The sequence below is a fragment of the Nicotiana tabacum genome, chromosome 8 (genome assembly GCF_000715075.1).
Source record: "Nicotiana tabacum cultivar K326 chromosome 8, ASM71507v2, whole genome shotgun sequence".
NCBI classification, from domain to species: Eukaryota; Viridiplantae; Streptophyta; class Magnoliopsida; order Solanales; family Solanaceae; genus Nicotiana; species Nicotiana tabacum.
This window is the reverse complement of record NC_134087.1, coordinates 17,590,878-17,616,840: the sequence shown is the minus strand read 5'-3', so window position 1 is coordinate 17,616,840 and position 25,963 is coordinate 17,590,878. Positions and strand designations below refer to the sequence as shown.

The window sequence follows — 25,963 nt, the reverse complement described above, 5'->3', positions numbered from 1 at the left end:
GCTAAAACGCCAAAAAACGAGGAACAATCATGGCGAAGCGCTGGCTATTTTCTATTAGGCCGTTTATTATGGGACTGCAATATTTTACAAGAGTCGATCGCCCGAGTTCAAGCAGCTGGAATGGATTATAGCACACGCAAATTTGGAAATCGTCTTGAATTCCTTTTTTCTGGCCCTAAAATGCCCAAAAATACGAAATGGTCAAGCAATGTTGTAACGACCTGACCGGTTATTTTGAGCATTTCCATCTCGTTCAGCTATTTGAAGTCTTGTGTCACGACCCAAACCGAAGGGCCACGACGGGCACCCGGTGCCTTACTCAACCGAGTACCAACATAACATATCTTTATTATTATACTATCTTGAGTAAATGAGCCAGAAACCCGTCATGAGATAACAAGAATAAAACATAAGGGAATACTCAACATATGACGACCCAACATGATATAAAAACTTATACATGTGACATACGGGCCTATAAGGCCGACATGACCATTTGTAAACTCAACACATAGGCCAACAAGGCCATACAAGTATTCATAAACCTGACATCTGTGTACAAGCCTCTAAGAGTACAAAAAATCATAAAGGTCGGGACAGGGCCCGTCATACCAATCAATACATATCCAAAACATACTGACCAAATAGGCAACTCCGGAGCAAGCGGAGTGTACCAACACCTCCGCTGAGCTGATAGCCTACTAGGAAGACTGTCAACCTATCAATCGGGACCTGCGGGCATGAAACGCAGCGTCCCCAGGCAAAAGGGACGTTAGTACAAATAAAGTACCGAGTATGTAAGGCAGGAAAGCATAAACAAGAACATTAATGTAAAGAGAGATAGAGGAGATACAACCTATAACATCTGAGTGCCTCTGGGGGATACTGACATGAAATGCATAATACATATATATACATAAACTTTTAAAAACATACGCCTCTGTGGGCACCATCATCATCATATCGTACCCGACCTCAAAGAGGAGTCAGTAAAAACGTACCCGACCATTATAAGGCTCGGTAGAATCGTACCCGACCACGTGGAGCTCGGTAAACCCAACTGATCAGTGGTTTCACAATAGGTGTCTTACCCGGCCTACTATACCGCGGCTCGGTAGAGTAAAATAGATGATATATATAATGCATGCTAGACTCATGGAATCACGTTCTAAACCTTTTGGAGTGACTTAAGGTCGTTGCACCTTCGATTAACATTATGGACATCATACCATCAATATGAGCTTCTATAGGATTCAAGGATCATACATACTTGCTTAAAATAACTTTATAAGGAAAGAACAACATGGACAACCTTAGTTTCTAGGAGTAGATCCGTTATGAAATAGCATATTCATTTCACTTTAGATCATGCCAAAAAAAAGAGGGAAGTGCCTTAACATACCTTAACCATGGTGAGTCCTTAATACCTCCCAAGCTACTCTTCAAACAACTCAACTCAATCTACCATTGCATAAGGAGATTCAAAATCAGTGTTGAATAAAGGCTAAGTCTGCAACTTAAACTTGTAGTTCGTTTATATAAATTCGGGCAGCATCTCCCCTAAAACAAGAGCCTCCTCCAATACCATATACCAACAACAATTACCAGAGAAATCCAGCAATACATAATTATTAATAACAAGACACCATAAAACAACAACACGTCATAACTATTTTACGACGAGCGACAAGCTCCAATTGGAATTTGTATACCCCATATCATCCTTTATAGACTTTTTACTTTAACTTAATAGTATCATTAACATGATAATGAAGTCATTCATCAATAATTCCAGCCTTATACCATATATCCATAACAAAGAAAATGATCCACAACTGTCGCACCTCCATTTTACCGCGCCCGCGGGGCGCGTGGGGAGTTTTCTCCAATCGAAGGACAGTCGCAACGGGATTTATTTAATTATTTAAGAGTCGCCACCTGGGAATTTTAAGGCGTCCCAAGTCACCAATTTCAATCCCTGAATCGAGGAGAATATGACTCTGTTTATTATTCTGCGAACCAGAAATCCTGAGTAAGGAATTCTGTTAATCCGGAAGAAGGTGTTAGGCATTTCCGAATTCCGTGGTTCTAGCACGGTCGCTTAACTGTTTTTATTATTGGCTTAATTATCTTGATTTTATTAAATATATTGATGTTATCTGATTTTACTACCGCTTATACTTATTGTGATTGAGAACCCTTCTTTGAATCGAATTACGCGTACGTATATTCGTGTTATAAATTAAAAAGATGCGGAATTGTGTCACGCGTACGTGTACACAATAACTTTTGATAATATATTTATTAAACAATCATTTTATATTTTTTTTTTAAAATGTGCCGGATCAAGAATATTTATTTTTTTTCTTAAATAGTGAACCATACACCTCGGGTTTTTATGAAATTGATTTAACGCTTTTGGAAAAATCCTTTTATTAAATATTCGCTCGAAATTGCGCGTACGCATAATCCGAATTTTGCTTTTAAAAATATAATCAGGGTACGCGAACGTATCCCTAATTGCGCGAAATATTTGCAATGATATTAGGGATTTTTCCATAAATTGTTTATTATATTATGAGAAATCTTCATTTAAGATATCCTTTAATTCTTGAAAAAGAATTCACAATTTATTGAATGTTGCCCGTTGATTATAATTTTCGCATATAACATGTTCATCCAAGACTATTCAAATTTTAGGAGTAAAATAAGCGAAGTATGAATAAAAATACCACTTTCTCGTAAATATGATATATATATATGTATATACCCAAAAGTGAATTACATGTGCAACTACACCAAAAAAATGTTTTATAAAGGGAAGGGATATTTTTAAAGAATTTTTCATTATTTATTTAATGAAAATTCTATTTCTACTTACCCTTGATATAAAATGTTGCGATTCATGCTTATACATCTCATATCATTCTCATACACTTGTTTTAATCTAATAGGCGAAATTAGATTAATTTATTTACGATGGTAAATAGGTATCAAATTGATAAGAAAGAGAATTATAAATCGATTAATAATATTGCCTTACATGCAACATAGTTGTATGTTTGAAACATTCCTAGCATTTTAACATCATAATGAGATACATCAACTCATCATCCATTAATGATTCTATATATACATGTTGTCATGCCATATATGAACGTACAACTCACATCATTCAATCCATAACTAAATTAGGTATTAGAATAAACTAGCAATATGGTTTTTGACATTTTTATACTACTCTTTATTCAACTAACAATATCTAACCTTAATCCATAACCAAACAATCGAAATACATTAACCATGCATTTTTTTTATATTTTAGAATACTCTATACCTGACTAACAACGTCATAGGATTTAACTAATAGCCAACTTTATGCCATGTTCCCTATCTTAACAATTCAATCTTAACTATAATGAAATTCTAGAATAGGTAATATTATTACAACACTTATATGAATTTCAAAAGAGAATGATTAACTGATAATTAACATGTCAAGCATACTTCTATATGAAACAACATGAAACAAAACTGAAATTTATAATAACAAACTTAGATAAATGGAAAAATAGAACTGCAATTCAAGCTTCATTGATTTATCATGCTGAATCTCTTTCCAACATAGAATTTAAGAGATAAGTACCTGAAAATGAAGGTAGAAGGAGTAAATTTCAGTAGTTGCAGCAGTAACAAAATTAGCAGAATATACCAATAACACAGCAAGTCTGAACAAGACCCGTTGACCCAGATGAACAGTGACAGAGACTTAAGAAAAATTTCAGATTTGGACTGAACAATATTCACAGGCAAACAACGGGATTCCAGAAAGAATACATTTCAGATTTCAGTTTCTTCCTGTTTCGGATTCCTTATTTCTGATTTTTCTGTTTCTGTTTTCTTTTATTTCTTCTTCCTTTTCAAATTTCTGTTTCTACTTGACTTCCCTCTCTCAAATTTATCTTTTTCCTTCTGTATATCTCTCTATGTTTATATCTGAGTATATTCCCTAATGCCTTGAAAACCAGATTTTTTCTCTCTCAATTTCCTCTTTTAATCTCCTAAAAATCTCTTAAAGTCTCTCCAACTCTCCTAAAAAACTCTCCTTCTGAAAACTGATTTCCCTCTCTCTGAAAAACTGATTCCTTTCTGTCTGTCCAGCTCCTGTATTTATACAGGGCTGGTTGCACCCTTTTAATGTTGGATGGACCCTTTATCCCTTTAAAAATTAGAAAGTTTCCATCAAAAACTACTTTTTAATACTTTATATGATCCTAACCTGATTTTCAGCAGCCCCATTATCCCTTGTTTCCCATTAGTATCTTAAACTATAGCCACTAACATTACATTATAATACACTAGCACTAACACCCTGTTTTTACTGTTTCATTCCCAGAAATGCCCCTGACCTACTGCAAAACAGATTCTAAAATCTGTATAAACTTAATTATCTTTCTGATTTACAGCTATAACCAATCCTATTAACCTCCTAACACAATTGTATTTGACCAACTTTTGTAAACTTGAATTCAAACTTGACATTACAACAATATTACACTGAATTCAGAACTAACATCATAACAACATATTACTGAAATTATCATAACAATTCAGACTGGACTTAACATTGAACCAAAATCAAACACACACAGGTTCATGGTCAATATACTGACAATGCCCTGTTCAGAAAACAATACATACATATCATACATTTGAATTTACTGGTTTATTAAACAAGAACTAACTGATTAACAATAACTAATTAACTAGTTATAGTAAAATAATCTATTCAAGACAGGCTGTCTCAGTCAACATTTTTAGAAGCAAGATTCACAATACAACTAATCGACGAACTTAATCGAGTCGATTACACACATTGTAATTAATCACAACCAACAGAAACAATTCACATTCGGATCAAGTAGATAGGTAGGAAACAGAAATGACAGAATTAATCAAAAAAAAATATAAAAAATTAACAAGCTATTAATACAGACAACAATACACGTAGAATACACAAAAGAAAAATAGGAAAAATACCTCTGAATCTTCAATCAGACTCGAACTCAACTCGGCTTCGGATTTTTGTTTGAAATCAAACAGACCTTAGTCGAGGTATTTTCCACTGAAAATACTTCGACTAAGGTCGATTAAACCTCAATCTTTACTTAATCGGAAAAATTCCAAGATTGGAAATTTTTTAGGGTTTCAAGTTCTTGGATATTAAATCCGAACATTTCCGGGCAGATTCGAAGAGAACCAAACATGATATAAGAGTGAGGGTAGCCTAGGGGTCATCTGGTGTCAGCTTAAAACAAATCTGAGTTTGTTCTTGTTTGGTCCGAATTTTCAAAAGAAGATTCGAGAGGCTCGGAACTGATTCGAGCCAAACAAACAACAGATCCATACTTAGGGTGGCTAGGGGAAGCTATGGTGTCGATTTGGGACTGTTAGGTTTAGATCAGGTTTTTAGGCCAACCTTCGATTTAAGATTCGAAGGGTTGGGGCCTGATTCGAAGGAATCTAAGGTCATATTCGTGTAGAGGACGTTCAGGGGATCTTAGGGTGTTATTTTGGTGACCGGCGGCGTTGATGCCGCCGGGTTTCAGGATTTGGGGTCTTAGGGCGGCTAGGGTTAGGTGGGAGGGTCTGAAGGAGATGGTGAACAGTGGAGAGGGGGGGGTTTAGTTGGGGGCCGGGGTAGGGCTTGGGACTTATATAGGGGTGGGGTGGATTGATATTGTCCGTTGGATTAGATAGAATGAAGGGCCAGGATCAACTCACTTAACCAAACGACGTCGTTTGGTTTAACGTTGGGGTCGGACTGAATCGGGTCAATGGGTCGGGTTACGGGTTACGGGTAAAGGTAGGGGATATCAGCCGTTGGTTGGATTTAATCCAACGGCCCTTGACGAGAGGTGACCAAACGTCGTCGTTTGGTTCTGGCTTTGAATTGGACCGGACAGGCTGTTTTGGATTGGGCTGTGGGGGGAATTAATTCATTTGGGCCTGGATTTCAACCCAGGTCCAATTACTATAATTAAAGCTTATTTTCTATTTCCTAATTTTATTTTTAATTAATTTTTTTTAAAAATCCTAATCAGAATTATAAAAACAAAAAATTATCATTACAAAAATACTAATTACCTTTCAATAACCATTAACACAAATAAAACATTAATCATACAGTGAAACATTAAAAACGGAACAAATGCATATTTTTTATGATTTTATTTTAAATTGACTCAATTATTAAATGCATAATTAAATCCTATATGCATGCAACATGTATTTTATTTTATTTTTCGTTTTATTATGACAACGTAAACATTTACGGATATAAGGCAAATATTTAACAAACACCACGCAAATTCAAAAATTGCACAGTAAAAGAAATTTATTTTATTTTTGATTTATTTTGGAGTAGTTTTCGTAAGGCAAAAATCACGTGCTCACAGCTGCCCTTCTTTGTGCGGAAACTCGAAGAGTTTTCGTGCAAAGATAAAGTGAGCGGATACGAGCGATTTTTGCCCGTTCGAATACTCCGTGGGAAGCATTTTTAGAAAGATTTGACCGAACTTCTGCTTCAAAGGTTTCCTACATATCCTTGGCTATAAAGGAATCAGGTCAGTGTAGTTCGGGAATTTTTGGGTAGCTGGGACTACCGTGGGACTGTGATGTTACTGCTGCTTCGTGCTGTTTTTACTGCTTGCTGACCTCCTTATTACACCTTACTTTAAAGGAAATACAAAAATTAAACTAGATTATGGTACAGGAATTATAAAAATCTTATCTAGATCATGCCCTTGCGTTTCTTGTTGTCTTGATATCTTGGTGACTCTTGGGCATTTGGCTTATTCCGTATTCTTTTTCATTATGTCCCGTATTTTCTTTTGGAACTCTTGTTGTTTCTTGCTGGGGATTTTGTTGGACTCCTCTGCTTTATTGATTCTAAATGTGCTCCTTTATCATATGAGCGGGCTTTGATTTCAACACTTCAATTGTTTTCCCTCGTTCTCCAGGTGGGTGCCTTGACTGCTTCTTTTCTTTCTTCATCCTCATTCTCCAGGTGGACGCCTGACTTCTTCAATTCTTCATCCTCATTCTCCAGGTGGACGCCTGACTTCTTTAATTTCTTTATCCTCATTCTCCAGGTGGACGCCTGACTTCTTTAATTATCATCCTCATTCTCCAGGTGGACGCCTGACTTCTTCTTTTCTCATCCTCATTCTCCAGGTGGACGACTGACTTCTTCTTTTCTTCATCCTCATTCTCCAGGTGGACGCCTGACTTCTTTAATTTCTTTTTCCTCATTCTGCAGGTGGACGCCTGACTTCTTTTTAACTTCTTCATCCTCGTTCTCCAGGTGGACGCCTGACTTCTTTTTAACTTCTTCATCCTCGTTCTCCAGGTGGACGCCTGATTTCTTTTTAACTTCTTCATCCTCATTCTCCAGGTGGACGCCTGACTTCTTTTTAACTTCTTCATCCTCGTTCTCCAGGTGGACGCCTGACTTCTTTAATTCTCATCCTCATTCTCCAGGTGGACGCCTGACTTCTTATTTTCTCATCCTCATTCTCCAGGTGGACGCCTGACTTCTTTAATTCTCATCCTCATTCTCCAGGTGGACGCCTGACTTCTTCTTATCTCATCCTCATTCTCCAGGTGGACGCCTGACTTCTTCTTTTCTTCATCCTCATTCTCCAGGTGGACGCCTGACTTCTTTAATTCTCTTCCTCATTCTCCAGGTGGACGCCTGACTTCTTCTTTTCTCATCCTCATTCTCCAGGTGGATGCCTGACTTTTTTAATTCTCATCCTCATTCTCCAGGTGGACGCCTGACTTCTTTAATTTCTTCATCCTCATTCTCCAGGTGGACGCCTGACTTCTTTAATTCTCATCCTCATTCTCCAGGTGGACGCCTGACTTCTTCTTTTCTCATCCTCATTCTCCAGGTGGACACCTGACTTCTTTAATTCTTCATCCTCATTCTCCAGGTGGACGCCTGACTTCTTTAATTTCTTTATCCTCATTCTCCAGGTGGACGCCTGACTTCTTTAATTCTCATCCTCATTCTCCAGGTGGACGCCTGACTTCTTTAATTCTCATCCTCATTCTCCAGGTGGACGCCTGACTTCTTTAATTTCTTTATCCTCATTCTCCAGGTGGACGCCTGACTTCTTTAATTCTCATCCTCATTCTCCAGGTGGACGCCTGACTTCTTCTTATCTTCATCCTCATTCTCCAGGTGGACGCCTGACTTCTTCTTTTCTTCATCCTCATTCTCCAGGTGGACGCCTGACTTCTTTAATTCTCATCCTCATTCTCCAGGTGGACGCCTGACTTCTTCTTTTCTCATCCTCATTCTCCAGGTGGACGCCTGACTTCTTTAATTCTCATCCTCATTCTCCAGGTGGACGCCTGACTTCTTTAATTCTCATCCTCATTCTCCAGGTGGACGCCTGACTTCTTTAATTCTCATCCTCATTCTCCAGGTGGACGCCTGACTTCTTCTTTTCTCATCCTCATTCTCCAGGTGGACGCCTGACTTCTTTAATTCTCATCCTCATTCTCCAGGTGGACACCTGACTTCTTTAATTTCTTCATCCTCATCCTCCAGGTGGACGCCTGACTTCTTTAATTCTCATCCTCATTCTCCAGGTGGACGCCTGACTTCTTCTTTTCTCATCCTCATTCTCCAGGTGGACGCCTGACTTTTTTAATTCTCATCCTCATTCTCCAGGTGGACGCCTGACTTCTTTAATTCTCATCATCATTCTCCAGGTGGACACCTGACTTCTTTAATTTCTTACCAGGTATTTCCTGACACAAATATTGTATTTGCCCCTGTTTTAAATCAAAGAAAGCTTCGTTAGTTTAAAGCAGGGTGATTGACTGGGGTATTTTTGCTGATGGTGAGACTTCTCTTCGTTTCTCTTTGTTGCCTTGGAATGGTTGAAAAGACTGTTTTGTCCTTGTAATTGATTCTTGACTATAGGATTCTCCTCTGTATGTTTTCCTTCGAACCCTTTTAACTGTAATCATATGTCCCTTCTGACTTTGCTGATCCACTTTTGATTTCACCTTTCTTACACCCATATCTTTTATCTCCCACCTTTCGTGGCCGTATTTTGTAACCTTGAATCTTGGTAGTATACCTTGACATCCCTTCTTATTTGTTTGGAATAAAACGTATTTCAAAGCTTTTAGAAAAGTAAGATTATTAGTGACGAAACACGTTGATTTCGACAATTATAGAATGAAAAGAAAAATCCAAGTTTGGATGACTATTGGAGAAAGAATAAAAACTTATCTGATTGGAGTTACTGGCACCAATGATCAGGATATGCATTTCGGATTAATCAACCCAGTCTTTTAATCAATCTCTTTTCAATTGTCTCATTTTTTGTTTTTCCAAAATTTCCATAACCCAACTTCATTTTTCATTTCACAGACCTGTTGGACTTGCAACGTCTCAAAGAGTTTTCACTGATAAACTTTCCTCATTTGTTCATTTCTCACTTCCTTTTCGCCTTAGGGTGCCTATGAAGGTTTTCACCAATAAGACTCTCTCCTTTTACTTTTCTCTCAACTTCCGTCGCCTTATGATGCCCGTATGGGTTTTCACCTATAAGACTCTCTCGTTTTTAATTTCTTTTCTTGTTTGTACCAGAGTATTATGAACCATCTTCATTTGCTTGTCTCAGCATTTTTCTAAGATTGGCCGAAAGGTCTTTCTGGTATGGGGTTAGAAATGGAAAAGCTAAACAATTTTGGTATGTGTTTAAAATACAACTCTTGGAATCTTTTTCTTATTCCCAATACAATTCTTGCCCCAGTTCTTTGATTGGGGTCGCTTGATGTTTCTTTTTGTGCACATTTTATGTATATTGTGCACCCTATGACCGAGCCGTGAAGCGCCTACGTATCCTTCTTTGAGGAATCAGGTCAAACGTAGTTCACCAAATAATAGTGATGATTTTTTTTACTAAATAATAGTGATGTTTTTTTTTTATTTCATACTTGATTTTCATTGATTCCAAGAGAGGGTAGGAAAGAAACAAGTATGGCTCAAAGGGGAAACAAAGGGTATAGTGTTTCGGATAGCAGAATAAATTGCCTTTGTCATTCCAATCTTCGAAATAATGCTAAATACAAACATTCAAAAATTCATGCATAATATCTCTTTACCGCGTCAGAATTGATCGCGATGTCTATGCACTTGCCTTCAATGTCTGTTAAGCATAGTGCACCATTCGATAATACTCTGGTCACAATGAATGGTCCTTGCCAATTCGGGGCAAATTTGCCTTTTGCTTCAACCTGATGTGGAAGAATACGTTTCAGCACATGCTGACCTACTTCAAATTTCCGGGGACGTACCTTTTTGTTGTATGCTCTTTCTATTCTTCTTTGATATAATTGACCATGGCATACTGCGGTCAATCGTTTTTCATCAATCAAGTTTAACTGTTCTAGACGGGTTTTGACCCATTCATCATCATCAATCTTTGCTTCGGCGATGATCCGAAGGGAAGGAATCTCAACTTCTGCAGGAATTACTACTTCGGTGCCATATACCAACAAATAAGGAGTGGCTCCTACTGAAGTGCGAACAGTAGTGCGATATCCCAATAATGCAAATGGTAATTTTTCATGCCATTGTTTTGATCCTTCTACCATTTTCCGAAGTATCTTCTTTATGTTTTTGTTGGCTGCTTCTACTGCTCCATTCGCCTTGGGCCGATATGGGGTAGAGTTACGATGTGTAATCTTAAACTGTTGACATACTTCCTTCATTAAATTGCTGTTAAGATTAGCACTGTTATTTGTGATGATCACCTTCGGGATTCCGAATCGACATATGATATTTGAGTGGACAAAATCGACCACAGCTTTCTTGGTCACTGATTTGAATGTCTTGGCCTCAACCCATTTGGTAAAATAATCAATAGCTACCAGAATGAACCTGTGCCCATTGGATGCTGCCGGCTCAATTGGTCCAATCACATTCATGCCCCAGGCAACGAAGGGACATGGTGCCGACATTGTGTGCAACTCGGATGGTGGAGAATGAATCAAATCTCCGTGTATTTGGCATTGATGACAATTGCGCACAAAACTGACACAATCTCGCTCCATGGTAAGCCAATAATAACCGGCTCGGAGGATTTTCTTTGACAACACATATCCACTCATGTGGGGTCCGCAAACTCGTGAATGTACTTCAGACATGACAGTTGTAGCTTGTCTGGCATCTATGCATCTTAATAATCCAAGATCTGGTGTTCTTTTATACAAAACTCCTCCGCTCAAGAAGAATCCATTTGCTAATCGCCTAATGGTCCTCTTTTGATCTCCTGTGGCTTGTGCAGGATATATCCCCATTCTGATATACTCCTTGATGTCGTGGAACCATGGTTCACCATCAAATTCTTCTTCAACCATATTGCAATAAACGTGCTGATCGTGGACTTGAATATGTATTGGATCTACATAAGCTTTGTCCAGATGGTGCAACATTGATGCTAGGGTAGCCAATGCATCGGCAACCTCATTATGGATTCTTGGAATATGTTGGAATTCCACTGATTGAAACCGTTGACAAAGATCATGTAGACATTGCCGGTATGGGATGAGCTTCAAGTCTCGGGTTTCCCATTCTCCTTGAATTTGATGTACCAAAAGATCCGAATCTCCCATGACTAAGATTTCTCGGATACCCATGTCTGCAGCTAGCCTTAACCCCAAAATGCAAGCTTCATATTCAGCCATATTATTGGTGCAATAAAATCACAATTGAGCCGTAACAGGATAGTGATTCCCTATTTCAGAAATGATTACAGCTCCTATTCCGACTCCTTTCATGTTAGCGGCTCCATCAAAGAAAAATTTCCAGCCAGGTTTTTCAATTTGTTCCACCTCGTCGATATGCATTGTTTCTTCATCAGGAAAATAAGTCTTCAACGGCTCATATTCCTCATCGACCGGGTTTTCGGCTAAATGATCGGCCAGTGCTTGAGCCTTCATTGCAGTTCTAGTCACATAGATGATGTCGAATTCCGTGAGCAATATCTGCCACTTTGCAAGTCTTCCCGTTGGCATAGGCTTTTGAAAAATGTATTTCAATGGATCCAACCGAGAAATGAGGTAAGTAGTGTAGGATGACAAATAGTGTTTCAATTTTTGAGCTACCCATGTTAGGGCGCAACATGTCTTTTCCAGATGAGTATACTTAACCTCATAAGCTGTGAACTTCTTGCTAAGGTAGTAGATGGCCTGTTCTTTTCGGCCAGTGAGGTCATGTTGCCCCAATACACAACCAAATGAATTTTCCAAAACCGTCAAGTAAAGAATCAAAGGTCTTCCTAGCTCTGGCAGGACCAACACGGGTGGGTTTGACAAGTACCCTTTTATTTTATCGAACGCTTCTTGACACTCATCGGTCCATTTGACCGCAGCATCCTTTTTTAACAATTTGAAAATTGGCTCACAGGTTGTCGTGAGCTGAGCAATAAACATGCTGATATAATTTAACCTCCCCAACAAACTCATTACTTCAGTTTTGTTTTTTGGAGGTGGCAGTTCTTGGATGGCTTTAATCTTTGACGGATCTAGCTCGATGCCTCGTCGACTGACTATGAATCCCAGCAACTTTCCGGATGGAACTCCAAATGCGCATTTGGCAGGGTTAAGCTTGAGGTTGTACCTGCGAAGTCTTAAGAAGAACTTCCTCAAATCCCCAACGTGGTTGGCCTGATGTTTTGATTTTATGATCACATCATCCACGTACACCTCAATTTCCTTGTGTATCATATCATGAAACACTGTGGTCATTGCTCTCATATAGGTTGCTCCGGCGTTCTTTAGACCGAATGGCATTACCCGGTAGCAATAAGTTCCCCATGGTGTGATGAATACCGTCTTTTCTGCATCTTCTTCATCCATTAGAATTTGATGATACCCGGCATAACAATCCACGAAAGACCCTATATCATGCTTGGCACAATTGTCGATCAAAATATGGATATTAGGTAATGGGAAATTATCCTTTGGACTTGCTTTGTTGAGATTGCGATAGTCGACGCATACTCTAATTTTGCCATCTTTCTTTGGTATAGGAACGACATTAGCCAACCAAACAGGATATCGAGTGACTCGAATGACCTTTGCTTCCAATTGTTTGGTGATTTCTTCCTTAATTCTCACACTCGTATCAGGCTTGAATTTTCTCAGCCTCTGCTTGACAGGAGGCACCGTTGGATCGGTGGGCAATTTGTGGACCACCAAATCAGTGCTCAGGCCCGGCATGTCGTCATACGACCATGCAAAAACATCTTTGAATTCTATGAGTGCTTTAATTAACTCTTCTCGGATCTTTGGTTCGAGATGGACACTTATTTTAGTTTCCCGAACATTACTCGTGTCCCCTATATTGACGTCCTCGGTATCACTCAAGTTAGGTTTGATTTTTTCCTCAAAGTGAATTAACTCTTTACTAATCTCTTCAAAAACCTCATCTTCATCATTTTCTGATTCATAATCACACAATATATTTCTTGAATTATTACTTCGGAACCAGATTGATTTTTAAGACTAGGCTGAGGGTTCCTCATGCATGCCATATCACTAGAGCCAGCGTAAAAGGAACTGTACAGGAAAGAAGAAAAAGAAAAGAAAACTATCAGGAATAAAAAGGAAACTGCTTTTTATTGGATGATGAAAGATAACAAGGTTTGCACACTTCAAACAAACTGTAAGATAAGCTTTGGGATTACAACCCTGAAGTAACCCAAACAAACTGAAAGAAAATCAAAATAAACTACCAAGACTCCTTTCGAATTGGGAGAGGAGTGGCTTTCCAATTATTGAGCTTTGTTTCTGGCCCAATGAATTGAACTTCTGCGTTGCTACACCCTTCTCCGCTTTCCAACATATTCACATCACTAAACAATTTCTCGAACCTTTCAATTAATTCCTTCTCAGGATTGACCCGGGATTTAGGAATTGTTGTTATCGGGCGATTTTTAGCGCCGGTCTTGACAAAAGACTTTGACAGATGTGGTACTGGTTTTGGAAGAACCCATGCTTGGTGTTTCAACTTCCTGGCCCTTATCACGTCGTTGGCGGTGGGTATGAACCCTAAACCGAATGTTCCCCAGTTCTCGGGGAGAGATACTGGTTGTACAATTCCTTGCAGAGATAAGCCCAGACCTTTGCCGAGTATAAAGCCATTCTTTAACATTTCATAAGCTACCATGACTGATGCAGAAGATATCTTTGGATTCGGAAGGTATTTCCCTTCTGGAATTTTCTCTATCGACACTGTGTCGGTCACTTGGTATACCCATGGTCCCTTGTCATTTTCTGTTCCCTCGACCGGTACAATGGTACCGCTGTGAGTATTTAAACTTTCTTCTCCATACACGACTACTTCTTGATGATCCCATTCAAACTTGACAGCCTGATGTAGTGTTGACGGGACTGCTTTAGCAGCATGGATCCATGGTCGACCCAATAACAAGTTATAAGAAACAGATATGTCCAACACTTGGAATTCCATTGTGAATTCAACTGGCCCTATAGTTAGTTCCAACACTATGTCGCCAAATGAATCTCTGCTTCCACCGTCAAACCCTCGTACGCAGATACTATTCTTCTGGATCCTTTCCTCTTTAATTTTTAATTTGTTTAAAGTGGAGAGAGGGCATATGTTTGCACTTGACCCATTGTCAACCAATACCCGGGTTACTACGGAGTTTTCACATTTCACGGTGAGGTAAAGAGCTCTGTTATGTTCGGTACCTTCCACAGGTAATTCATCATCAGCAAATGTAATTCTGTTTGTCTCAAAGATTCTGTTGGCTATTTTTCCCAAATGATTTACAGAGATCTTTTCAGGAACATGAGCTTCATTCAGGATTTTCATCAACGCCAGACGGTGCTCCTCTGAATGGATCAGTAATGACAACAATGAAATTTGAGCGGGGGTCTTCTTTAATTGATCTACAACAGAATAATCGTGGAGTTTCATTTTTCTTAAAAACTCCTCCGCCTCTTCTTCCGTCACAGCTTTCTTTGTTGGCATTGGATTGTTTTTAGTTTTTCTCAGCTCTCCGGGAGTAAAACATCTTCCCGAATGAGTCAAGCCTTGCACCTCACACACTTCTTCCTTGATTTCTTTTCCCTTGTACATTACAGTCACTCGTTCGTAGTTCCATGGGATAACTTTATTGTTGATGACCGGCAGCTGGATTACAGGTGCAATAATAACCCGATCTGTACGGGCTCCTTCCACGAATACAATGGGTTTGTTAGCAACCCCTGGTACTATCACTTTCGGCCTTTCTTGTTTTGCGGCAACTTTGCTCGATGATCCCTCATCGACTATCATAGATGGTTCATTACCATTTTTGTTCTGCTTAGACACCGGCTTCTCCTCTATTAACTGCTTATCTGGCTTGGTTTCATGAGATTTGATCATCATGACAGTTTGTGACGGCTTCTTTGTCTTCCCATCAGCTTGTATGATTTCTATCATATTAGCCTCTTGATGGGCTGGCATTGGATTTCTATTGATATTTGGGGCTTCGGGGTTTTGAACCTCGATTTTATTAGTATCAATCAGCTCTTGTATTGCATTTTTCAAATGCCAACATTTCTCCGTATCATGGCCTGGTGCACCGGAGCAATATTCACAGCTAATGGTGTAATCCAGATTCTTTGGAGGAGGATTGGGTAGCTTGGATTGTATTGGTTTCATCATGTCTAGCTGTCTCAGCCTGTGGAACAGACTAGTGTAAGACTCTCCCAATGGAGTGTAAGTTTTCTTTTTCTGTTCCCTTTCTCCCCTGAATGCTGGCCTAGGCCTGAAACCTGGTCCGGGATAGGCTCGTGGGTAAGTATTTGGTATGACAGGAGCACGCCAATTGGTGTGAACAGGTGGCTGATTGTATGCTTGAGCATGGTTAATGGAAAAATGAGGCTCTGAAGGGTGATAGTAGTGTTGGGATGAATCATGATGGTAAGCTGATTGGCGAGGTCGTGGTTGATTATAGTAAAGCGGTGAACCTCTGGGTCCCGACCAAATTCCTTGAATCAACTACGGCTGCTTCCTCCCTCTTTTTTCTTCCGATTCCTCATACCCCGCCTTGAATAGCTTGAGTAGTTGCCTTAATTGCTGAATAGCTCATGATTTTATTTGTCTTGAGGCCTTCTTCCACCATACCTCCCATCTTCACTACTTCGTTGAATGATTTCCCAACCGCTGAAACCAAATGGGCATAGTAAGTCGGTTCCAAAGCTTAGAGGAAGTAGTCTACCATTTTGCTCTCCTTCATAGGAGGATCCACTCTTGCAACCATACTCTCTGAAACTTTCATTGTGTTTCTTCTCAAATTTGGTCAAAGATAATCGATCTGGGATGATTTCCAGATTGTATTGGAAATGGTATGCGAATGCTTGTGCCAGGTCATCCCAGGTGTACCATCTTCCATGGTCCTGGCGTGTATACCACTCCAAAGCTGATCCGCTTAGACTTTGACTGAAGTAAGCCATCAATAATTCATCCTTCCCCCCAGCTCCTCGCATCTTGCTACAGAAACCCTTAAATGGGCTACTGGGTCGCCGTGCCCGCTGTATAGGTCAAATTTGGGCATCTTGAAGCCAACTGGCAATTGTATATTAGGGAATAAGCATAAATCTTTGTATGCTACACTGACTTGCCCACCTAATCCCCGCATGTCTCGGAACGATTGTTCTAGACTTTTGACCTTCCTGAACATCTCTTCTTGTTCAGCATTTTTGGCTGGCTTGTCAATTTCGGTTGGGAGATCAAACCGAGGAGCAGTTGAATTGATTTCGGAGGCTTTCAAGGTGGGCTCCGGGGGGTAATATTGGTTGTCTTGAGCCTGTAATGTAGGCTCACTAGGAGATTTGTGAAATGTAGCAGGGGGAGGTGCTACGAAAACAGGAGTCATAGGTGGAGGAAAGTACGGAACTGGCTTTGGAGGTGGAGACTGTGGTGTCTGAGAGGTGGTGCCTCGGTAGTGCTGATAAATGGGGAAACTTGGGGATAATTCAGTGGTGATATTATCCTGAGTTTGGGTCATTGATAGAGCAGGGTTATTTGGGTAAGATGGGGGTAACTGTCCTGTAGACCAAGCTTGGTACATCTCAGCCATTTGCTGCTTGAGCTTAAACATCTCTTCTTTCATTTTCCCAACATCCATCTCTTCTATCTCCATACCTGTGTCAACATTTGGGATAGACATACTTTCGGGTATTGGTCCTTTTGATCTTGTGTGATAGTGATAATATGCCAGTATACTCTTTAGCGAAACTAACTGCTTGAATTCTGAAAATGAGCAAATTTGTTAGTTTTGAGAGTTTAACACATATATAATCACACGTTGAGATGCAATGCTCCTAGACAAATAATTCCTTTCTATTATGCATTTGCTCGGCTGCTTGTGTCGTCCCAGCCTTCTTGAAATTTTTATTGTTATTCATTTTTATTTATTATATATATCTTTTATCGTGGTGGTCGAATCTGAGAGATTGCCTACGTATCATGCTCTTACATGAATCAGACCTTGCGTAGTTCGGACCAAAGGCAATCACTTTTATTCATTACACAAAGATGGAATTACATTTGAAAACTTTAAGAAAATGGCTTGAAAACACACACACTTAAATCAAAATAAAAGATACAATTCTTAACATCTCACAACGTGCCCCACTTTCCACTTTTGTTGTCAAATATTGGGTTATCTGTTCAATGTGGGGCTTGACCCGGATGGCCTCCCAGCGTTCGATACATCCTTTCCAACTCCATTGCTAGATGATGAGCAAAAGTGGGCGCATGCTCTGTAAACCTTTCATAATCCATTCCTTGGCAGTTTACATAACTTTGAGATGTGAAGACTGCCAGGTCGTGGATTTGTGCCCTGAAACCTTGGAGACGTTGGTCTTGGTCTTGCAATTGCTGCTGACGAGTGGTGGCTATATCTCTGACACGGTTCTAACGATCTAGAGCTGATTCTAACAAAGCTCGGAGTCTGGCCTGCTCTAATCTTGCTTGCGCTCTTTCCCTGTCGAGGTCTGCTTGTTGGTGTTCTCTGTTGCATCTTCTTGCCTCTTCTAGTTGTGCACGAAGCTGGTCTTCTGATCGTATCCAATAGTCTTTTTCCTTCTTGAATTGGGCCTTGTCTTTTTCGGATTGCCTATCTTGGCGTTCCTTGTTAGATCTGGCTTCTTCGTTTAATTGTTGGATCTTTTCTTTTGCTTTGCTCAATGCCCTTCCATTTTCCGCAAGAATGGAATCATAATCTTGCATTCTTTCAAAGAGATTGGCGATGGTTTTTTGATCCTTCCAGCTCCTCTTTGGCGTTTCAGAAACTCTTTTCATTTTTTGGAATCGAGCATGAAGATTTTCATTCTCACAAGCTAGACTCTTTTTCTCGCCTTCGGCTTCTTGTTCTTGCAAATCTTTCTCCAAACTGAGGCTTCTTAGATTTTCTTTTAGGGCATGGATAGTTGCTTTGTACCCTTTTTCTTTTTCTCCCCAGATCAACCGCTCTTGAATTTTATCATTGAAGTTTTGAACATGGGGTCTTTTTGTTGGCCTTTTTAGCTCAGGTTCTAGTACATCATCCACGCGAGACCGTTTTTCGAACCACCTTGCATATCCAGGATTTGTCTCACCCTTTGTAGCGTCTAGGACTTGAGTATCACTTTTCAAGTATCGGCACCCATTCCACATCTGTTGAAGTAGAGCTTCGGGAATAGTGGCTTCTGGGTGTAATTCGATTACTTGCATACTCAAATCTTCATCATCAGGAACTATTTGATATCTCCCTAGTTGCCTTAGGACTCTTAGTGGTGCATACGGCTGAATGCTTCTCAATCCCAATAGCAGTAGATAACTATTTGAGGTTGACATATGTATTGCTTCCCTCATCGGGATCCATCCCAGGGTCCATTCAATTTGATTGCCGTTAAAGCCTTTAGATGAGATACCCATGCTTCTATCCCTTCTGGAGCCTGATAATTTTTTGTCCTTTCCTCATAGCTCTCGATGTAATTATCATTGTTTGACCCATACTGTATGATCTTGGGCTGTTGTTGGAGATGTTCAATCACCCACATTTGCAACAAAATTTTGCATCCTTCGAAGACTTTTGCTCCTGATATGCATAAAGTCAAAGCCCGATAAATATCTGATAAAATGATGGGGACAAGGGTGTGATTTTCTTTAGTGGTGAGGATTTGCACAACTTTTGCGGTGCGAATATCAATTGTTCGCTCTTTATTTGGGAAGACCATGACTCCTAGAAAAGCCACCATGAAAGCAAATCGACGGTGAATCTGCCAAGTGTCTTTGTTTTGCTTATTAGTAAGGCCTTTCTCATGAATTTCAAACCCATCTGACTTTCCGAACCTTGAATACAAAAAGTTGAAGGAACAACATCCATTGATGACATTGCTTTTCCTGATTTGACTGCTGATGTTCAAAAGACCGAAGAATCGATGTACTGAAGGAGCCTTTGTGAATATCAAGCTTTGCTTTATTAAACTTCCGTCAAAACCAGTATATCCAGCTATCTCCTCTAATGTAGGAGTAAGCTCGAAGTCAGAGAAACGAAAAACATTGTGAGCAGGGTCCCAAAAAGTTACTAATGCCGCAATCAGATCATCACGGGGTTTAACTTTCATAATGTCCGTGAGATTTCTCAAATGCTTGACGACCCATTTTTGACCGTCTTCGTCTAAATCATACCACCACATTTGAAGCTGACATAGAAATTCTTCCGTACTTGTGGATGAGGGGCTTTGTGTGGTGCTCATTTTTTATCTGAAATTTAATTTTGATAAAGTCAAAATTCCTTTTTTTGAAAATTTATACTAAAAAAAATCATTTTCGATTTTTATTTTTATTTTTATTTTTTATTTATTAAATACCTTTATTGTAAAATTTAAAACTATTTTTTTTTCCAAATTTTTTTTTTTTTTAAAAAACAACTCATTTTATTCCTTTCTCCTTACCATGATTTTATTTAAACTGGTCAACAAGCATGTTCGAGGCAAATGAATGCACAAGTAACAAGTAGGATGCATCATGATGGTCTTTTTATTTCGGGTTCACCTGTCCTAGACAGACCCAACCCCTGTGTTGAGTCTCCAAGGCCAAATGCATATGATGCATATATTCGTTCCTACTAGGGATCTGGTACATGGCTGAGTTATTCTAAGTGTAAAACCTTAGGTTGATTGTTCTAAACCTGGCTTACCCAAACGGACAGTTTGAGCCGAAGCGGGAGTAACGTACCGGGAGCACGAAAGTTTGCCCGGCCTAGTTACTTGTCCCAACTCCGTCTTATTTGGTATGACTTTAACAGAAAGGTGGGTCACGCGCACGTGTACACCATAAATTCAGAAGACTCAGAAAGAAGGGGGTTTCGTAGCAGTTGTATATATTCACAATTCAAATAATATTAAAGCGGTGAAAAAGAAAATTAGCATATTAGCATGTAAACAATTGAAAATCATAAAGTAAATAAAGCCAATTAACACGGATATTTTAAGCTCGAATTCTTTAAATCCTGAACCAACGGTTCTGGGTTACAGTTTACTTTTATCCCCAGCAGAGTCGCCAGAGCTGTCGCACCTCCATTTTACCGCGCCCGCGGGGCGCGTGGGGAGTTTTCTCCAATCGAAGGACAGTCGAAACGGGATTTATTTAATTATTTAAGAGTCGCCACCTGGGAATTTTAAGGCGTCCCAAGTCACCAATTTCAATCCCTGAATCGAGGAGAATATGACTCTGTTTATTATTCTGCGAACCAGAAATCCTGAGTAAGGAATTCTGTTAATCCGGAAGAAGGTGTTAGGCATTTCCGAATTCCGTGGTTCTAGCACGGTCGCTTAACTGTTTTTATTATTGGCTTAATTATCTTGATTTTATTAAATATATTGATGTTATCTGATTTTACTACCGCTTATACTTATTGTGATTGAGAACCCTTCTTTGAATCGAATTACGCGTACGTATATTCGTGTTATAAATTAAAAAGATGCGGAATTGTGTCACGCGTACGTGTACACAATAACTTTTGATAATATATTTATTAAACAATCATTTTATATTTTTTTTTTAAAATGTGCCGGATCAAGAATATTTATTTTTTTTCTTAAATAGTGAACCATACACCTCAGGTTTTTATGAAATTGATTTAACGCTTTTGGAAAAATCCTTTTATTAAATATTCGCTCAAAATTGCGCGTACGCATAATCCGAATTTTGCTTTTAAAAATATAATCAGGGTACGCGAACGTATCCCTAATTGCGCAAAATATTTGCAATGATATTAGGGATTTTTCCATAAATTGTTTATTATATTATGAGAAATCTTCATTTAAGATATCCTTTAATTCTTGAAAAAGAATTCACAATTTATTGAATGTTGCCCGTTGATTATAATTTCCGCATATAACATGTTCATCCAAGACTATTCAAATTTTAGGAGTAAAATAAACGAAGTATGAATAAAAATACCACTTTCTCGTAAATATGATATATATATGTATATACCCAAAAATGAATTACATGTGCAACTACACCAAAAAAAATGTTTTATAAAGGGAAGGGATATTTTTAAAGAATTTTTCATTATTTATTTAATGAAAATTCTATTTCTACTTACCCTTGATATAAAATGTTGCGATTCATGCTTATACATCTCATCTCATTCTCATACACTTGTTTTAATCTAATAGGCGAAATTAGATTAATTTATTTACGATGGTAAATAGGTATCAAATTGATAAGAAAGGGAATTATAAATCAATTAATAATATTGCCTTACATGCAACATAGTTGTATGTCTGAAACATTCCTAGCATTTTAACATCATAATGAGATACATCAACTCATCATCCATTAATGATTCTATATATACCTGTTGTCATGCCATATATGAACGTACAACTCACATCATTCAATCCATAACTAAATTAGGTATTAGAATAAACTAGCAATATGGTTTTTGACATTTTTATACTACTCTTTATTCAACTAACAATATCTAACCTTAATACATAACCAAACAATCGAAATACATTAACCATGCATTTTTTTTATATTTTAGAATACTCTATACCTGACTAACAACGTCATAGGATTTAACTAATAGCCAACTTTATGCCATGTTCCCTATCTTAACAATTCAATCTTAACTATAATGAAATTCTAGAATAGGTAATATTATTACAACACTTATATGAATTTCAAAAGAGAATGATCAACTGATAATTAACATGTCAAGCATACTTCTATATGAAACAACATGAAACAAAACTGAAATTTATAATAACAAACTTAGATAAATGGAAAAATAGAACTGCAATTCAAGCTTCATTGATTTATCATGCTGAATCTCTTTCCAACATAGAATTTAAGAGATAAGTACCTGAAAATGAAGGTAGAAGGAGTAAATTTCAGCAGTTGCAGCAGTAACAAAATTAGCAGAATATACCAATAACACAGCAAGTCTGAACAAGACCCGTTGACCCAGATGAACAGTGACAGAGACTTAAGAAAAATTTCAGATTTGGACTGAACAATATTCACAGGCAAACAACGGGATTCCAGAAAGAATACATTTCAGATTTCAGTTTCTTCCTGTTTCGGATTCCTTATTTCTGATTTTTCTGTTTCTGTTTTCTTTTCTTTCTTCTTCCTTTTCAAATTTCTGTTTCTACTTGACTTCCCTCTCTCAAATTTATCTTTTTCCTTCTGTATATCTCTCTATGTTTATATCTGAGTATATTCCCTAATGCCTTGAAAACCAGATTTTTCTCTCTCAATTTCCTCTTTTAATCTCCTAAAAATCTCTTAAAGTCTCTCCAACTCTCCTAAAAAACTCTCCTTCTGAAAACTGATTTCCCTCTCTCTGAAAAACTGATTCCTTTCTGTCTGTCCAGCTCCTGTATTTATACAGGGCTGGTTGCACCCTTTTAATGCTGGATGGACCCTTTATCCCTTTAAAAATTAGAAAGTTTCCATTAAAAACTACTTTTTAATACTTTATATGATCCTAACCTGATTTTCAGCAGCCTCATTATCCCTTGTTTCCCATTAGTATCTTAAACTATAGCCACTAATATTACATTATAATACACTAGCACTAACACCCTGTTTTTACTGTTTCATTCCCATAAATGCCCCTGACCTACTGCAAAACAGATTCTAAAATCTGTATAAACTTAATTATCTTTCTGATTTACAGCTATAACCAATCCTATTAACCTCCTAACACAATTGTATTTGACCAACTTTTGTAAACTTGAATTCAAACTTGACATTACAGCAATATTACACTGAATTTAGAACTAACATCATAACAACATATTACTGAAATTATCATAACAATTCAGACTGGACTTAACATTGAACCAAAATCAAACACACACAGGTTCATGGTCAATATACTGACAATGCCCTGTTCAGAAAACAATACATACATATCATACATTTGAATTTACTGGTTTATTAAACAAGAACTAACTGATTAACAATAACTAATTAACTAGTTATAGTAAAATAATCTATTCAAGACAGGCTGTCTCAGTCAACATTTTCAGAAGCAAGATTCACAATACAACTAATCGACGAACTTAATCGAGTCGATTACACACATTGTAATTAATCACAACCAACAGAAACAATTCACATTCGGATCAAGTAGATAGGTAGGAAACAGAAATGACAGAATTAATCAAAAAAAAATATAAAAAATTAACAAGCTATTAATACAGACAACAATACACGTAGAATACACAAAAGAAAAATAGGAAAAATACCTCTGAATCTTCAATCAGACTCGAACTCAACTCGGCTTCGGATTTTTGTTTGAAATCAAACAGACCTTAGTCGAGATATTTTCCACTGAAAATACTTCGACTAAGGTCGATTAAACCTCAATCTTTACTTAATCGGAAAAATTCCAAGATTGGAAATTTTTTAGGGTTTCAAGTTCTTGGATCTTAAATCCGAACATTTCCGGGCAGATTCAAAGAGAACCAAACATGATATAAGGGTGAGGGTAGCCTAGGGGTCATCTGGTGTCAGCTTAAAACAAATCTGAGTTTGTTCTTGTTTGGTCCGAATTTTCAAAAGAAGATTCGAGAGGCTCAGAACTGATTCGAGCCAAACAAACAACAGATCCATACTTAGGGTGGCTAGGGGAAGCTATGGTGTCGATTTGGGACTGTTAGGTTTAGATCAGGTTTTCAGGCCAACCTTCGATTTAAGATTCGAAGGGTTGGGGCCTGATTCGAAGGAATCTAAGGTCATATTCGTGTAGAGGACGTTCAGGGGATCTTAGGGTGTTATTTTGGTGACCGGCGGCGTTTATGCCGCCGGGTTTCAGGCTTTGGGGTCTTAGGGCGGCTAGGGTTAGGAGTGGGGGTTTGGGGGACGATGATGAACAGTGTAGGAGGGGGGGTGCTTAGTTTGGGGCCGGGGTAGGGCTTGGGACTTATATAGGGGTGGGGTGGATTGATATTGTCCGTTGGATTAGATAGAATGAAGGGCCAGGATCAACTCACTTAACCAAACGACGTCGTTTGGTTTAACGTTGGGGTCGGACTGAATCGGGTCAATGGGTCGGGTTACGGGTTACGGGTAAGGGTAGGGGATATCAGCCGTTGGTTGGATTTAATCCAACGGCCCTTGACGAGAGGTGACCAAACGTCGTCATTTGGTTCTGGCTTTGAATTGGACCGGACAGGCTGTTTTGGATTGGGCTGTGGGGGGAATTAATTCATTTGGGCCTGGATTTCAACCCAGGTCCAATTACTATAATTAAAGCTTATTTTCTATTTCCTAATTTTATTTTTAATTAATTTTTTTTAAAAATCCTAATCAGAATTATAAAAACAAAAAATTATCATTACAAAAATACTAATTACCTTTCAATAACCATTAACACAGATAAAACATTAATCATACAGTGAAACATTAAAAACGGAACAAATGCATATTTTTTATGATTTTATTTTAAATTGACTCAATTATTAAATGCATAATTAAATCCTATATGCATGCAACATGTATTTTATTTTATTTTTCGTTTTATTATGACAACGTAAACATTTACGGATATAAGGCAAATATTTAACAAACACCACGCAAATTCAAAAATTGCACAGTAAAAGAAATTTATTTTATTTTTGATTTATTTTGGAGTAGTTTTCGTAAGGCAAAAATCACGTGCTCACAACAACTCCATTTATTCTTAATTAGCAACTTTATTCACTAGTTCATGTCTAGTTCATCCATTTAACTTAACCAATGCCAAGATAACCTTAAGCGCCTGTAGGAACACAATATAATTACCCCATACAGTGGATGCAAGTCTAAATCCATGTTATATTTAGATTACAACAGCCCAACACACCCCAATCAATTCATACCAAAAACGACGACTATAGTAGTGTCCAACACCCCGAAAATATTACAAAGAATGACTAATCCATCATTTCGCCATTAAGTGGTGTTTCTCCACACCATTTATCTTCCAAAAACTCCATTAAATAGCAGCAAAATATACAGACCAAAAGCTACACGAAACAGCCCACAAAACAGTCAATTACAAATCAAATAACTCGAACTCACGGCTTCCGATCACCGTCCCGTGAGTTCTAACTATTATGAAATAAATTAATCAATCTTCCTTGATGTTTAAGAGCTTGAAACCAGAAATTAGGAATTTTTATTAACCTCAAAATACCTTCCAAAACTCAAACTACAAAGAAAAAGAGAGGTTATATAGCGATACTTACGTCGTGGGGATCGTTCTAGTGTTATTGCTTCGTGATTTCGTGCCTCGGACGATAATATTGTTGGATAACCTTGTGGACAGCTTAAGGGTGAGGTTAGGGGTATTATTTGGTCGACCTC

General features: G+C 38.3%; 1 long non-coding RNA gene across 1 annotated transcript; it reads right to left on the bottom strand.

The window, feature by feature from the left end:
* Positions 1–603: 603 nt before the first annotated feature.
* LOC142163543 (uncharacterized) lies at positions 604–25,963 on the bottom strand. Its single transcript, XR_012694492.1, has 3 exons — positions 25,846–25,963; positions 1,403–1,461; positions 604–732 (listed from the first exon to the last, which is right to left on the bottom strand). It is a non-coding gene; the product is annotated as an uncharacterized LOC142163543 (long non-coding RNA).